Genomic DNA, 15992 nt, shown 5'->3' with positions numbered 1-15992 from the left:
TGATGATGTCAAAGTTGTCCGGGGCCACTCCACATGAGATTTCATAGAAAGCGACGACATCACTTCCCATCATATCCATATCATTTTTAGTGGGATGATTCGTTACAACTTGACCTCCACCTATCTAGCTTGAGCACCATCAGCTTGAACCGGAGTAAGGATGGGAACATGGGGTCCTTCTTCCATAGATCTCTACACATCTCTCCCAAGTCTTTTCAGATACCTCTCCATTCTTTGAGACCAGTGGTGATATTCGTTAGCAACAAGTATCGGAGCTCTGTTGGAGCCTCCAACACTGTTGGAAACGTTTAATGATAAAGCTTGTGAAATATTTCCTTTGATTTTTTTTTGTTTTTTTTAAGAATGAGCTTCAGTGGTATAGAAGGCTTTTCAAAATCAAAGTTTTGTTTAAAAAGCAACCACTTTGGCTCTGATACCAATTGTAAAACCCATTTTGAACGATCGGTGGATGCAGAATAAATAATATCTCAAGATTTAATGGACATAAATATATTAATATGAAGAACATATGATGAGAAATTCCATAGATTAGAAAAGAGAGACAAAATATTACAATACAAGAACATGGGTGGGAGAGAAGACTCTCCCTTGGTGGGAGAGATCCCACCACTTTCTCTCTCTAGAAAAACTATATTGGAGTGCAGTCTTACAAATAAAATGACCAAGTCTCTCTTTATATAGGAGAGAGAAAACACCTACAATACAATAACGGGAAATCAATAATATAACTATCACTCATTATTTTTAGAGCATTTCCATGCTCCAACAACAACTTTACGGAACCCCAACACTCCAATGAGCCAAAACATGAAGAAAACACATGAAAAATTTAGATCTAAGCACATAGGATCATAAATCATGGGATGTTGAATACTCACAAAGGTCCAGAGTGTGAGAAAAGATGATGGTAGGAGAACTCTTCATCCTCTTCTTCTTGGCTAGAAATCACAAAAAATGGAGCTCAAGGTTCAACTTTTAGGAGATTAGGATTTTGGAGGTTGAAGGGAGGTGACGGAGGTTGGGGTGAGAAAACCTTAGCCCTAAACTCCCTTAAATAGGAGGATAACCCTCGAAATTAGGGTTTTATCTTGTAAGGCTGTCACGCCGTGACCAACACATGGTGACGTCGTGACAACCCAAATGGGATGCGCATTCAACGTGCATGATCCCGACCTGACACATTTCTTGACCATTTGAACTAGATTTTGTCCTCGAAATCCTCGACTGCGAATAGGTCTAGGTGGTGCACGTGAATCTCTAGCTCGGGATCCTAAGTCCACTCGAAACCCATCTGATGCTTCCATTAAACCATGACTAGGGGAACCACCTTGTTGCGTAAGTTCTTCGTTTTTTCTATCCAAAATATCCATTGGCCTCTCTGTATAATTCAGGCGCTCATCGACCAGAATGTTGTCTAACGGGAGTACCGCCGAATCATCAACCATACCCTTCTAAATCTAAGAAGCGTGTTAGGTGTTATTGTGACATCCCCAAAATCATGGCCATAAAAGACCGATTTTGTTTATGCTTTATAAAAATCAGAGTACTTCATTTTATAAAAAGGTTGCGGAATTTGTTCCCAGAAAAACATGGTAAATACGTTATTAAAACATTTTCGAAGAAACGTATTTATTTCATTTTAAAATGTTTGGGATGTCATCGTTAATACCGAAACATAAGCATAAACAGACTTACAATGATTTACACTAGTGATCTACATCTCTTTTAAATCTCTCAGTGTAATGTCACTTCACTTCGTCACCTGTGATATACATAAACTGAGTGGGTCAGGTTGGGAAACCTGGTGAGTACATAGGGTTTTCAACCCACAATAATATAATTATTATGTTCAATCAAGCAATCAACCCAATTACCCATCCCCATTATCTTCTTTACTCTTTAAGGATTTAACCTAAGACTCATCTATCCTGCATTCGTTTATTCCGAAGTCCCTTACTTCCAGGGTTATGGGACTGGCACTAAATCCATAGCTGCCAATGTTCGTTCATAAAGCACTAATTCCATAGCTGCTATAGTCTATTCATCGGGTACTAAATCCATAGCTACCAGTCTTTATCTAATAGGTACTAAGTCCATAGCTACCAATGTTCAACATGTACTAAGTCCATAGCTACCAATTCCTACAGGTACTAAATCCATAGCTACCAACGTCTAAAAGGTACTAAGTCCATAGCTACCGGTGTTTGTCCCATAGGCACTAAGTCTGTAGCTGCCAATGTATACTCACGTCATCTTCTATCTCTCATCATTCATCTACCCATCTCATACCCAACATTTTCGTATATATAAAATACGTATACAGTTTAAGTCCTTTAAAACATGTATAAAACGTTCAACCAGCATAGACAACAAGTATTCAGATAATGTGCACACATAGCACGTAGTTTATATAAAATACTTCATATCTATGTGTAAGATGAAAGTAACTATGCACTCACTTGAGAAGGTGGTGACTCGGTACTCGGACAACGCTTCGTTTACTTTAAAATAATTTCCTTCGACGAAACCTAGTATTATTACCACTAGATTTTAGTCTAATATTTACCGTGACTAATTATTAGTCTTATTATTATTATTATATAAGCGTTTAAACAATACTTTCCAACCACTATGTACAGACAGGGGCCAGACATAAAACACCGGAGGGCAGGACCATTTTGGCATATAGCACTTCTGAAATCCAACAACCCTATGCGGCCCTTTAAACCAGATTCCTCGTACCGCGAGTAGTTAAAAAGATATTATAACGATACTTATATAAGTCATAATAATAGCTCAAATATTTATTATAAATTTATAATAACAATACTAATTTTAAATATAAACTATATTTAAAATAGGGTAAGCATAACTTACTTACAAGGGGATTTTAGCTAGGAGTCGGGCTCTGCAGGGGCAGAACTTCGTCGCTGAATCTTTCTAAGAAAGATTCGTGCAGCGGTTCAGCGCTCACCTTACTATACTAAAACTACAGAAAGAGAAGTCGAATCACGAGGGACCGAAATGCTCGGGGGATAAGGAGAGAAAGACTCTTGAATCAAGAGAATGGTGCAAGAAATATGAGAGCCCAAGCCTCTTATTTATAGTAATTGAATTTACAAAACTACCCCCCATAATTACTTAATGACCTTATAGTTATATAAACAACTAAACACCCCTTTATAATACTATTTTAAATAGATTTAAAGATATTTGTACTAAACTAATGTCGAAAGAACTCAACATTAGTCTTATAATGACCGCATCGTCGATACCTTTCTAATGATATATACATATGTATATATATGTGTACGTATATATGATTTATACTTTATTTTAATACGTAAGTATGCTATTATAATTTGTAACTCGTTCATACCAACTCCGTTTTTGACGTTCTTTATATCCATGCGTAGGTGGAGACGCACTCTACAACTTTCGTTTAGACTCCTTCGGCTAATTTTGAATTTATTTTTAAAGTTATATTTTTAACAGGCTGGGACAGGATTGGTCCGTTATAATCTCATAACTTCTTCATCCGATGTCCATTTTCGTCTGTCTTTTTATTGTTACGCTACTAATAATGAGATCTTCAATTCTCGTTTAGGTTGTGTCGGCTAAAAATTGCTCGATCTAATATTCGAATTTCGGACTGTACACTGCTAATCCGAAACTTCGAAAAATCGTAACTTCTTCATACGAAGTCAGATTTGGGCGTTCTTTTTATCGAAGCTCTTAGTTTAACATATTCTACGACTTTCGTTTAGAGCGCTAAATCTAAATCTCGCTCTATCATAAATTTACTATTTACGCTTCTCGGCACCGTGCCGGTTCTGACGCGAAACTTCGACGGGTCATAACTTCTTCGTTATAACTCGGATTTCGGCGTTCTTTATATGTACGGAAACCCTGTGACATATTCTACAACTTGGTTAGGATTATTTATTCTAAATAATCTTTTTGTCGAAAAGTCGTTTTCGACCCCTATTGCCTCTAAATTGACTAGCCCGAATATGCGGGCGTTACAGTTATGAATCTGACTAAGCTCCTCAGATAAATCTAATCACTAGGCCACGTTGCCTACCCTACCCTTTACTCGAAATGGTATTGATAAATTAGGGGCCCAACTTGCCCCTCTTCTTGAAGCGTACAACACCCTTCTAGAGTGATACCTGTTGGATTAGGTGTCTAAGACCATAACTATAATTGATATGTATTTGAATTAGCAGTGTCATGGTCCTGTTAGGTTGCCTTCATACGTGCAACTAGACATGATGGTTAATTGAGAAAAAAGGAAGAATTTATTATTGGGGATAATAAATTGAAATAAATTATTTATAATATGTTATGGAAATAATATATTAATTAGAAATCATATTGTTTATTAATATTTAATCAGAAATTAAGTTGGAATTAATTTTGGGATTAAAAGAATTAATTAAAAGTAAAGGGGCTGTTATGCAATTAATTAATAGTTGTGGTTTGGGCTCTTGGATCACTCTAAGTGGGATTGGCCGAAATTTCTAAGGGAGGCCCTTAGAATTTCGTCCAAGGCCTTAAGGTGGTTGATCCATGGGTTGTGTGGGGCCTAAGCTGGAAATTAGGGTTTCCATCTAGAAACCCTAGCTGTGGGGTTAAGCAACCTAACTAGTTAAAGAGCAACACCCCTGCATATTTCAACCACTCTATCCTAGGAGAAGAAAACAAAAATTTCAACCTCCTTCCTCCTTCTCAAATTCATCTTCTTGCATTGTGTGTTTCTGTGATACTAAGTTCTCAAAGTTTAAGATCTACATAGTTTTAGATTGTTATTACAATATAACAATTAGGGTATGTATTATGATCCCAATTGTGTGAATTTCGATTATTATACATAGAACCTAGGGTTTCCTCTTTGTGTTCATTGTTTGGATGTTTAACTAGAGAAAACTTAGAATTAATCAATTTAGGGTTGCATGCACACATATGATATGTTGTTATGCTCAAAACCCATCAGTGGTATCAGAGCGTAAGATTAGTTTTCTTTGGAATAGATGTAATTATGATCTTGTTCAAAGGAGAAGGGAACAGAATCGACATTTTATTCAATGAACTCGTCGAGTTGTTCTTAGAACTCGTCGAGTTTGGTCCTCCAACTCATCGAGTTGGTGCGTCAGATCTGATTTTTGATTTTCTTACCTAACCTAATTTACTAGCTTAATATTTGGTAATTATCTTTTATTTATTCTGTGATAATCTGACTTTTGGTAATATAAGATAATTCAATAAAAACCTCAATATTAGGAGGTAATTATAAATTAGATAATGATGATTTATTTGATTATAATTATCCTCATCGATATGGTTAATGATTTAATTAATTGATTAATTAAAGGATAATTAATATATCCATAATTGGTTACTAGATAATTATTAATTCGACTAAATAATTTATATAATTTTTGGGTTGTTTGAAATTTAAAATTAAAAGGTTTAATTTTGGAAATTTAAAATGATAAACCCTAAAATATATCCTTATGGATTTTGTTAATGGTAATTAATATATCCATATGTGGTTTAAATTTAATTAAATTAAATGTTTAATTTATTAAAAGATTAAACCCTTAGTATTTTAAAATGCTTAAAATACAACCTATACTGTATGTAATATTAAAAGTTTAATATTTAGCATATGTATAAGACGAGTCAGTCGAATCGCTAGTACACCTCATTCACTGAAGCCATACTATAAGTGGAGTTTAAGGAAGGGGCTTGTAAAATGACCGTCATTGGGTATCCATTCTTACCCATCACTCTTTTGTATGGTGGAGGGTTGTTAGCCGAACGGGTTTGATATGACACTTAATCCTCACTAAAAGTATAATGATAAAGTAACTGAACCATTTTCTAAAAATCTCATTCTTAGTTACTTTAGGAAAAATGTGAATTTGATGCTAAACCACGAAATTACACATTGCACCTTATTGGTCGTTGGTGAAGCATGTGTGGTTAACCGGCACACTAATATGAGACTAATATTGTTGGCAATGGGTGTCTCGTAAATTATCATTGAGTTAATGGAGTGCGTGTGGTTAATCGACACATTAATTAGATGATAAATGACATCAAGAGTACCAAGCTAATTTGCATGGTTATTCACACCTTGTTTGTGATCCTTGGTATCCCAGTCACAAATGTAAATGACATAATCGATATTAAACATGCCATTGAATAGATCAATGAATCTCAAAAGATCTAGGAGTTTCATTAGATTGAAACCGGTAAATGCTTACCTACCTAAAATAGATTCAAATTCGATGACTGCGTCCCTCTTCAGAATTCGAATACAAAATATGGATCCTAGCCTTAATTTAAATTTTGGGTTAATAATTAAGGATTAAGTAAATCAACTAACTTGAATTCTTTTTTCCCTTTATATATGTCGAGTTAAGACAACAATGATGCTCCTCGTCCTTCTAGAAATGGTTTTCCTTCTTAAGATGATCTTCCTCAAGTTGATCAAGGTGAAAGAATGTTTCCTTTTTCAAATGGTGGAACTGGAAATCATGCTTCCCCAACTCTTTCTCCACCTCCTCCAGTGATTCTCCCCGACCCATGATTTCTTCAACTTGAACATTTCAAAGTCACTCAAGCCCTATTGGCATGTAAACATCAAGATTGAAAGTTTGTGTGTGCGCATATCCTGATAATGAAATTGCACATTGACAGATTGAGGATGTTAGGTGTCGTTTTCCCAAGGGATCTAGCCATTGACTTGGTTCTAGTTTCACTTCCTGACTCATATAGTCAAGTCATTACAAACTTCTATGAGAGGGAAGATGACGTGACCTTAATTGATCTGACATATTAGTTGATTTCTGCTGAAGCAGAAATGCTTAAGAGAACAAGTCAAGCAAATGTGTTTGAAGGATTTGTCTCCCAAATTCCTAAGGTCATTGATAATGGCAACATTGGTAGTCCAGAAAAGGTTTCTCTTCCCAATGGAAAAGGATCGGCCAAGGACAAATTGTTTGACCATATGGTAAAGAGAAAGGCTAATTCTGAGATATTTCCATGCGCCATTCCTGAAGAGTCATATGTTTCTATGGCCAATTGAAGGGACATTGGATGGGAAGCTGCCATGTCTACCTGAATGATCGCAAAGATAGTAAATTCAAGTTGTATGAATCTACTTCAGGTACATCCACTATCTAACTCTATTTCATTAAATGCCTATTCATAGATTCTTATTACATGATGTGATATTTACATTTTGATGTTTTGCAGGATCTAAGAGAAAGAAGGGGACTTAAGAAGTAAGTTGAATCTGATCATAAGAGTTGGATTTCGGTCGCATGGTTTGATGATCAGATTTTGGAAGCTATTGCTTAGGAGTTCTGATAGGTTAATAGATTGCTAAGTAAATATATTGAAACGTAGTTTTCATATATTTGCATTGTAAGGACAAAATTTTCCGCATATTATAAACTAAATGAATTTTGACTTATTTATTTTATATTTCCTTGTAATGGAATTTATGAAAATCGGTGGTTATATTTCCATTGTTAGTAATGTGAAATGTGGATTGATTCTTAATTATATCATTTGTGGTAATGTCATAATCAACCAAGTGAAGAGGAATTCACATCACCCAAGTTTCAGTTGGATAGGAACTTGGAGTCAGAAAATTCGAATTATGTGATGTATGAGAATCTTGTCATTAGAAGATTATAACTAATTCATTGATCACATGTTTATGTGAGTCAAAGTGAAGGACTAATGGATCTAGTAAACATTGATGTGGACTATATAGATCCACCAGAAAGGACAATAAAGTTTATTCGTCATGATTTACTGATGGTTCAGTAAATATGGTTATACTTATAAGATTAAGTGTAATTCTGATTCTTTGAAAGGTTTCAAAGAATGGCAGAATGAGTATGAAGAATCTACTAGGCAGAAATATAAAGGTTTCTCCAATCTGAAAGGAAATGAGAGTATTTTGGTATTGTGTTTTATGATCATCTTAATGATTATGGAACTATATCACAATTGATCATCAAAGAACATCTTAGTGCAATTGTTTAACTAAGAAGATGAATCAAATATTGGTGAAATGGTTTAATCTAGAGATGAGTCATACTTCGTTTCCAATCTAGTTTTAGAGTCATACTCTACTAACTACAAATCGTATCTTGAAGCTTATTTCAAAATAATTAGGTTAAAACACCTCATGAAATGTGGAGTAGAAATGTTTTCTTACTCTAGCACATTTAGAATTGGTAGTTGTGATGTTTTGGTTAAAACAAAAGGTAAACGAAGACCAATTCAGTAAGTGTTTTTCTTGTCAAAATCCACACTAACTTTTGAATATGTGTTTTTGCTTGTCAAGGTTTGTTCCCTGAAAGAGAAACTTATGTGTCAAGAAGTCAGTGGGAGTCTTATTAGTCTTGAATAGTTTCAAGAGTCAATCAAGAATAAACATTTTTAGTTATCACTAGCACACGACCTAAGGTTTACAACCTATCGTGTTCAGTTGACACATTCTTGTTTCTATGCACCTTCCAGTTGAGGTTGCAATGCATGTGAGTTCTATGGTTCTCATTTAATTGCAAAAGGCAGAGCATGTTGGTCAGTGATAGTACATTGGTCAATGGAAGTGAGCTTCTTAAACAACATGAAAGACATGGTAGGCCTTTTTGCTACTAAATGGCAAGAAATTAAGAATAAGCAAAGTTCAGTCCATGAAAGGAAAATAAAAAATTTGATTTTGGTTTGTCCTCAACCTTATCTTATGATTGTAGGTTGGAATTGATAAATTCACATGGATAAGAACACATACACTATAAAATCTAGGTGGAAAAAGTTTTCGCTCTAATTCATGAAAATGATTATGAGGAAATACTTTCGCTAGTAGATTTTAAATCTGATTGATATCATGGTTAGCAGTGGTGATAATTGCGTTCTGAAATTTGTATATGCTTACGTCATCCCTTTTGATAGTTCGAATTGTGAGAAATGGAAAGTAATAATGTGAACATTCATGAATTATCGTTGTAAGTTATAAAAGGGTTTAAACACACACATATGCTATCTAATGAAGGTGTATGAGCTTCAGAAGTCTAGATGAAGACTTATTAAAGCACCACGTATTAGAAATATGAACTTTTGAAAGAAAGTCAATAGTATTGATTTGTAGAACTATAGTTGATTTCTGGGTACATGTCAAAGCTAGTGGGAGCGTAATTGTTATGCAGATAGGAGCATAATTGTTATAGTACTGGGATCATAATTGCTATGCTAAGTGTTGCAAATATCAATACTATTTGTTGGAAACAATGGTTACAAATTTGCAAGTTGCAAAGTTTGAAAATTGTTTCGTTATAGAAAATTATAAGGGAGAGATCACTTATACTTCATTTCAAATCAAAAAGTTTAGATTGAAGGATTTAATAAAGCTTAGTCTTGGACATATATGAATATCGTGTTGAAATGATTCAACATAGGAAATTCGATATATGGAAATATTATAACAAGAGACTGATCAAGTTTCATGTCTTTATGCAAGACATTATGTATCGAATTCCATATGCTTCAGATATAGGATTGATTACATATGCTATAATATTCACTTGTTCTGATTTTCTCGAAATACCTAGGGCATTGAGAGGGAAAGGGACTAGAACATGATGTGACTAAAATTGTTAAAACAACTTTCAAGAACAATTTGAGGTTTACCAAAGATTGGCTGCTTGTGGACAGTTGGAAGTATAGTAATATTTGGATGGACCATATTGACATAATTATAAGTAGAGGTGATTCTTGTTTAGAATCGATGGTCATATGGGAATATGGAAATGTTTCCATAATGAGATTTGAGTATTTAAATATGAGTTAGAAACCTTAATGGAAGGAAGATGTTCAAGAATTGTATCTTGAATTTGAAGCTTCGTAACCATGAAACTGTTTTAAGTAACAAAGTTTCAATGGAGCATTTTGTGGCATCGTTGGCAAAGTCTTTGTGACTTTTAGGCCACGTCATCACAAGATGATATTGCATGCAAGGTTAGACCCTAATACATTTAGTGATGAAAAGAATTTGGAATTCTTACTAGTTCTAATAAGAATTTGAAATTGTAAAATGAGCATCATTGGAATAATGTCCAATCAATCTATTCACAAAGGAAGGACCGTAGATAGACATAGTATGCATGTTTAGAACATGGCATGACTGATTCAAGTGTTTAGTTGATTAATCGAAACATTATACGTTAATAAAGTCTAATTAATATGGTGATTAAATAATAAGTGTTTTATTTATATTCAATAGTTTTGAGACCATAGTTAATTGGGTTTTATTGTGTTTCACTTCGCATGTTTTACTTCCCGAATAATTAGATTATTCAAACATCCACAGTCGATCATACTTTTGAAAGTAAGTAGTGAATTAAGACTGTCATTAACTAGATTGTAGATTGTTTAAGGGGTTAGACATAGCAATTGTTTGCTGCAGTATTCATGAGTACTTTTGAAATGGGGATTTAAGTATTAGATTAACCCACGCTCAAAGAATTACTTCATGAATTTTATCACGAGTAATTTTGAGACGATAATATCTTATATTCTTGAAACCGGGATATATGAGTTGTTGTTTGCGAGTCAGTTGTGCATTGATAATACATAAACACATCAGTAACTTGATGTTATAAAACATATTTTTGTGCATGATTTGATGAGTGAATAGTACAAGCATATAAGTCGAAGTTTATTTGTTCATTTTTCCCTAACGGGAAAAATGATATATGTGGGTCCCTCGATGATTTGGTGATGACATCTAAAGCGCTTTGTTAAGTCTGGACTAAATTCATGTGTTCAGTTAGTAGTCTGATTATAATCCATGTCTCATGTTCATACAATATCTTGTAGAATGGTGGAATATTTGATCACTTATCTAAGGACACATATATGCTTTGAGAGCTACGATTGCTTGTCAATTTTTGAAGTCATACTTGCAACTATAGTTATTAGACTTATCCAAGTGTGAGACTGTTGGATTAGGTGTCTAAGCCTATAACTATAATTGGTATGTATTTGAATTGACAATGGCATGGTCCTTTTGGGTTGGCTTCACACGTGCAACTAGATAGGATGATTAATTGAAAAAGAGGAAGAATTTATTATTGGGGAAAATAAATTGGAATAAATGATTTATTAATATGTCATGGAAATAATATATTAATTAGAAATCATATTGTTAATTAATATTTAATCAGAAATTAATTTGGAATTAATTTTGGGATTAAAAGAATTAATTAAAAGTACAGTGGCTGTTTTGCAATTAATTAATAGTTGTGGTTTGGGCTCTTGGACCACTCTAAGTGGGGTTGGCTGAAATTTCTAAGGGAGGCCGTTATAATTTCATCCAAGGCCTTAAGGTGGTGGATCCATGGGCTGCTTGGTGCCTAAGCTGGAAATTAGAGTTTCCATCTAGAAACCCTAGCTTTAGGGCTAAGCAACCTAAGTATTTAAGGAGCATCACCTCTGAATATTTCAGCCACTTTATCCTAAAATAAGAAAACCGAAATTTCAACCTCCTTCCTCCTTCTCAAAGTCATCTACTTGCATTATGTGTTTGTGAGCCATTAGAGGTGTGATGCTTGTGACACTAAGTGCTCAAAGTTCAAGATCTACAAGGTTTTAGATTATTATTACAATATAATAATCAAGGTATGTATTATGATCCCAATTGTGTGAATTTCGATTATTATACATAGAACCTAGTGTTTCTTCTTTGTGTTCATTGTTTTCATGTTTAACTTGAGAAAACTTAGATCCAATCAAATTTGGGTTGCATGTACACATATGATATGTTGTTATGCTCAAAACCCATCAACACCTTCAGTAAAACCATGTCCCTAACCTAAAACTCTAGCTCGGACTGCCGCCTATAGGCATAAATCTTCTACCCGCTCTGAGCTGTATGTAACCTCTGCTTGATCTGGCGGATAAGCTCCGTCATCTGGATAACCACCTCAATCCTCCATATGACCATGTGGCCAACCTCTCCCCAACATATCCGATTACAACACTGTTGGATTAGGTGTCTAAGCCTATAACTATAATCGGTATGTACTTGACCCGATAGTAGCATGGTCCATTTCGGGTTGCCTTCACCATAACAATTTGATAGATGGATATTTGAGAAAGTGGTTATTTGTGATTTATTAACACATTATAAGAATAATATATTAATTGAGAAATCATATCATTTAATTAGTATTGATCAAGAACTAATTTGGAATTAATTTAGTGATCAAAAGAGACTAATTAAATTAACGGGGACTGATTATGTAAATCAGTGATACATATGGTTTGGGATAATGATCTATGATTGATTTGTTATGGGCTAAGCTTATGAGTTAGTCCATGAAGTGTTAGTCCAAATCAATTGTTGGATCATAAGCTTAAGAGTAAGAATTAGGGTTAAACATATGACTCTTGGAATTCTACACTATAAATGTAGACCCTAAGCCCTAAAATCGAACACCCTTTTATTCTTAGAAGAGCTAGCCGATTTTAGAGTCTCATAAACCTCTCTCATATTCATATAATTGTTTATTGGAGTTTGTGACTTGTTTGAGGCATCACACTTGAGGTGCTAAGCTCTTTCAAGGCCAAGATTCTACAAGCTACTACACAAGGTAATCTTTTAACTAGTTTTTATGATTCAAATATTACCTTTGCATTCTAGTTAGGCTTCACGCTTTGGAAAATTAATATTGCATGTATAATTAGAGAACACTTAGATCCAAATCATTATGATTGTATGTGCACCACAGGGATGTTAGAGTACATAAAACCCAACAGTGTTATCAGAGCTATGGGTGTTTTCTGTTATATAAATGCAATTGTATTGTTTTCAGAGTTGAAAAATTGTGATTTTTGTTGTATGACTGTTAGACTCGTCGATTCTCATCATGGAACTCGACGAGTTGGATGATCTGACCATGAACTCGACGAGTCCATAGCTTCGCTTGACGAGTTGGAATATCAGTTGGCAGAATTTTCGAGTTTTTGGCCTGCTTTGGATTAGGATCAGTAAAACAAACTGTTTTAGTTCATAAAATTTGTTTTTAATGATATGGTAATGGTTATCCTAATCCAATAATATGATGATTGTCAAATTTTAAGATAATTACTTGATTTTGTGAAAAACTAATTATTTGTAGAATTTGAAATTATTTTGCTATATGAATAGTATTAGATCAAATTCGTAAATGATAAATTATATTAGAATTGTATTAGTTAAATTTGATCTAAATGGTTCTTGTAGAGTTTCATAACTTGTCCTCAAGTTAGGGAATATGTAAAGTCTCATTCATGAAACATTAACCTTTTAAGTTATAAAATTCCAAAAGTCTTGAAGAGTTTCATAACTTGTCCTCAAGTTATGGAATTTGGAAAGTCTCATTTATGTAACATAAATTCAAAAAATCATAAGAGGTTTTGAAGAGTTTCAAAACTTGCCCTCAAGTTTTGGAATTTGGAAAGTCTCATTTATGAAACTTTAATTCCACACCCTAGAATTTTAAAAGTTCAAAATTCAACTCTATACTATTATAATATTAAATTTTAATACTTATATATATGTATGTATGTATGTATGTATGTATAAGACAAGTCATTCTTATCGTTAGTAAGCCTCATTCACGAAGCTGGTCTATAAGGGGGTATAAGGAAATTGCCTATAAAATGGCGATTGAATGTATGTCTACTCTCACCCACCGCTTCCTTGGTGGGAATCCCGATGTCAAAATAGTCCTTGCTTACCTGAGGATGAAATTCCTAGCCAAAAAGGCTAGTTGTGACATACCTACTCCTACTGCTGTTGCCCCTCTCTTGGTAATTGGACATGAGAAGGGAAAGAAGAGGAAGGCTCCTTCTAAGAGCCACAAGGGAAAGTCCCATGATGGATCCTCTTCTAGTGGCACCAAATTTGGTTCTACTAAACCCTCTTCCAATCCAAAGGAAGCAGAATGCTTCCGTTGTCATGAAAAGGGCACTGGAAACGAAGCTGTCCCAAATACTTGTAGGACATAATGGATGGGAAGATCAAGCCCACCTTCACAGGTATTTACATTATTCTGTCTAATAGCTCATCACATGCTATTTCTTGGGTCCTTGATATGGGATGTGGTTTTCAAATTTGTTCTAATTTGCAGGGTCTAAAAAGAAGTAGGGATGTGGAGCACGGGAAAATGAACTTGATCTTGGGGAATAGGAAAGTGTTGCTTGTCACCAAGATTGGATTTTATTCTTTATTGCTTAGTAGTGGGTTAAATTTAGAAATGAATAATTGTTGCTACTCGTCTGATATGGCAAGAAATATTATTTCTTTTCATGGTTTGTATGAACAAGGTTTTACTTTTTCATTTAATAAGGATATTGGTGGTATTAATGCTTATTATAATGGTAAAATTTATTTTGAAGCATTGCCTTGTCATGGTATATATGAAACTGTGATTGTTGTAGATAACTAAGGAAATACTGTGTTGCATATTGATTCGTCCAATGGTTTGGATAAATCATGCTTATGGCATTGTCATCTGGGACATGTCAACAAGTAGCGCATAGCCCAACTCCAAAAGGATGCAGTGTTGGAGTCATTTGACTTAAAGTCGGATGCCACATGTGAATCTTGTTTACTTGGAATGATGATCAAGTGACCCTTCACTGGTTCTTGTGAAAGGGGTGAGGTTTTGTTGGATCTCATACACACAGATGTGTGTCGACCTTTCAGATCCACCACAAGGGATGCTAACCGCTTCTATGTGAGTTTTACTGATGATTATAGTAGATATGGGTATGTCTACTTAATCAAGCATAATTCAGAAACCTGTGAAAAGTTCAAAGAGTTTAAGCAAGGAGTGGAAAATCAATTGGGCAGGAAGATAAAGATGCTCCGATCTGATCGAGGTGATGAGTATCTTAGTATCGAGTTCCACGACTATCTTAAGGAATGTGGAATTGTTTCACAATTGACGCCACCTAGGACACCACAAATTAATGGTGTGGTTGAGAGGCGCAATCGTACCTTGTTGAACATGGTTCGTTCCATAATGAGTCGAGATTCGTTACCTATCTCATTATGGGGGCATGCCTTATAGATTTCCATCTATATCCTTAATCTAGTCCCAACTAAGAAGGTTGCCAAAAAACCTCACGAAATGTGGACATGGAAGGTTCCCTCGTTAGCACATATCAAGGTTTGGGGTTGCGAGGCTTTTGTAATATGAGAGACTCACGACAAGCTCGAATCTCGTAGTGAGCAATGTATTTTCATCGGCCACCCACATAAATCCTTTGGATATCTCTTCTATAGACCAAGTGACAATATTGTCTTCATTGCGAGATGAGGGGTTTTCCGCGAAAGAGAACTCATATGCCAAGAGGATAGTGGGATATAAATTGACGTTGAAGAGCTTCAAGAGTTAAGAGATGAAGGAACCTCAAACACTAGCGCTCGACCCAAGGAGGAAAATCCTATTAAACCGATTGACGAGTCCGTACCTCTGAGACGTTCCAGTAGAGTTATTGTTCCTCCTGTGTTATATGGTTTTCATATATTAGCTAAAGGTTATACGTTTATCAGTGATATTACATTGATAAATTTGGATGAACCTAACAACTACAAGGAAGCCATGGCAGGCCCCGAGTCTACAAAATGGAAAGAGGCGATGGACAGCGAGATTCAGTCCATGTATGACAATCAAGTTTCGAACTTGGTTGACAATGTACCAGGTCGTAAGACGGTCGGGTGCAAATGGACCTTCAAGAAGAAGACCGACAAGGATGGGAAAGTACACACTTATTAGGCGTGATTGGTTGCAAAGGGCTTGACTCAAACTCCTAGAGTTGACTATGACGAGACCTTCTCACCAGTAGCGAAGATTATATCTATAAGGGTGATGCTAGACATACCTGCATTTCAT

The sequence above is a fragment of the Lactuca serriola genome, chromosome 4, assembly GCF_051521515.1.
Source record: "Lactuca serriola cultivar US96UC23 chromosome 4, Lser_US96UC23_V15, whole genome shotgun sequence".
In the NCBI taxonomy this organism is placed as follows: domain Eukaryota; kingdom Viridiplantae; phylum Streptophyta; class Magnoliopsida; order Asterales; family Asteraceae; genus Lactuca; species Lactuca serriola.
Note: the sequence above shows the minus strand (reverse complement) of the source record.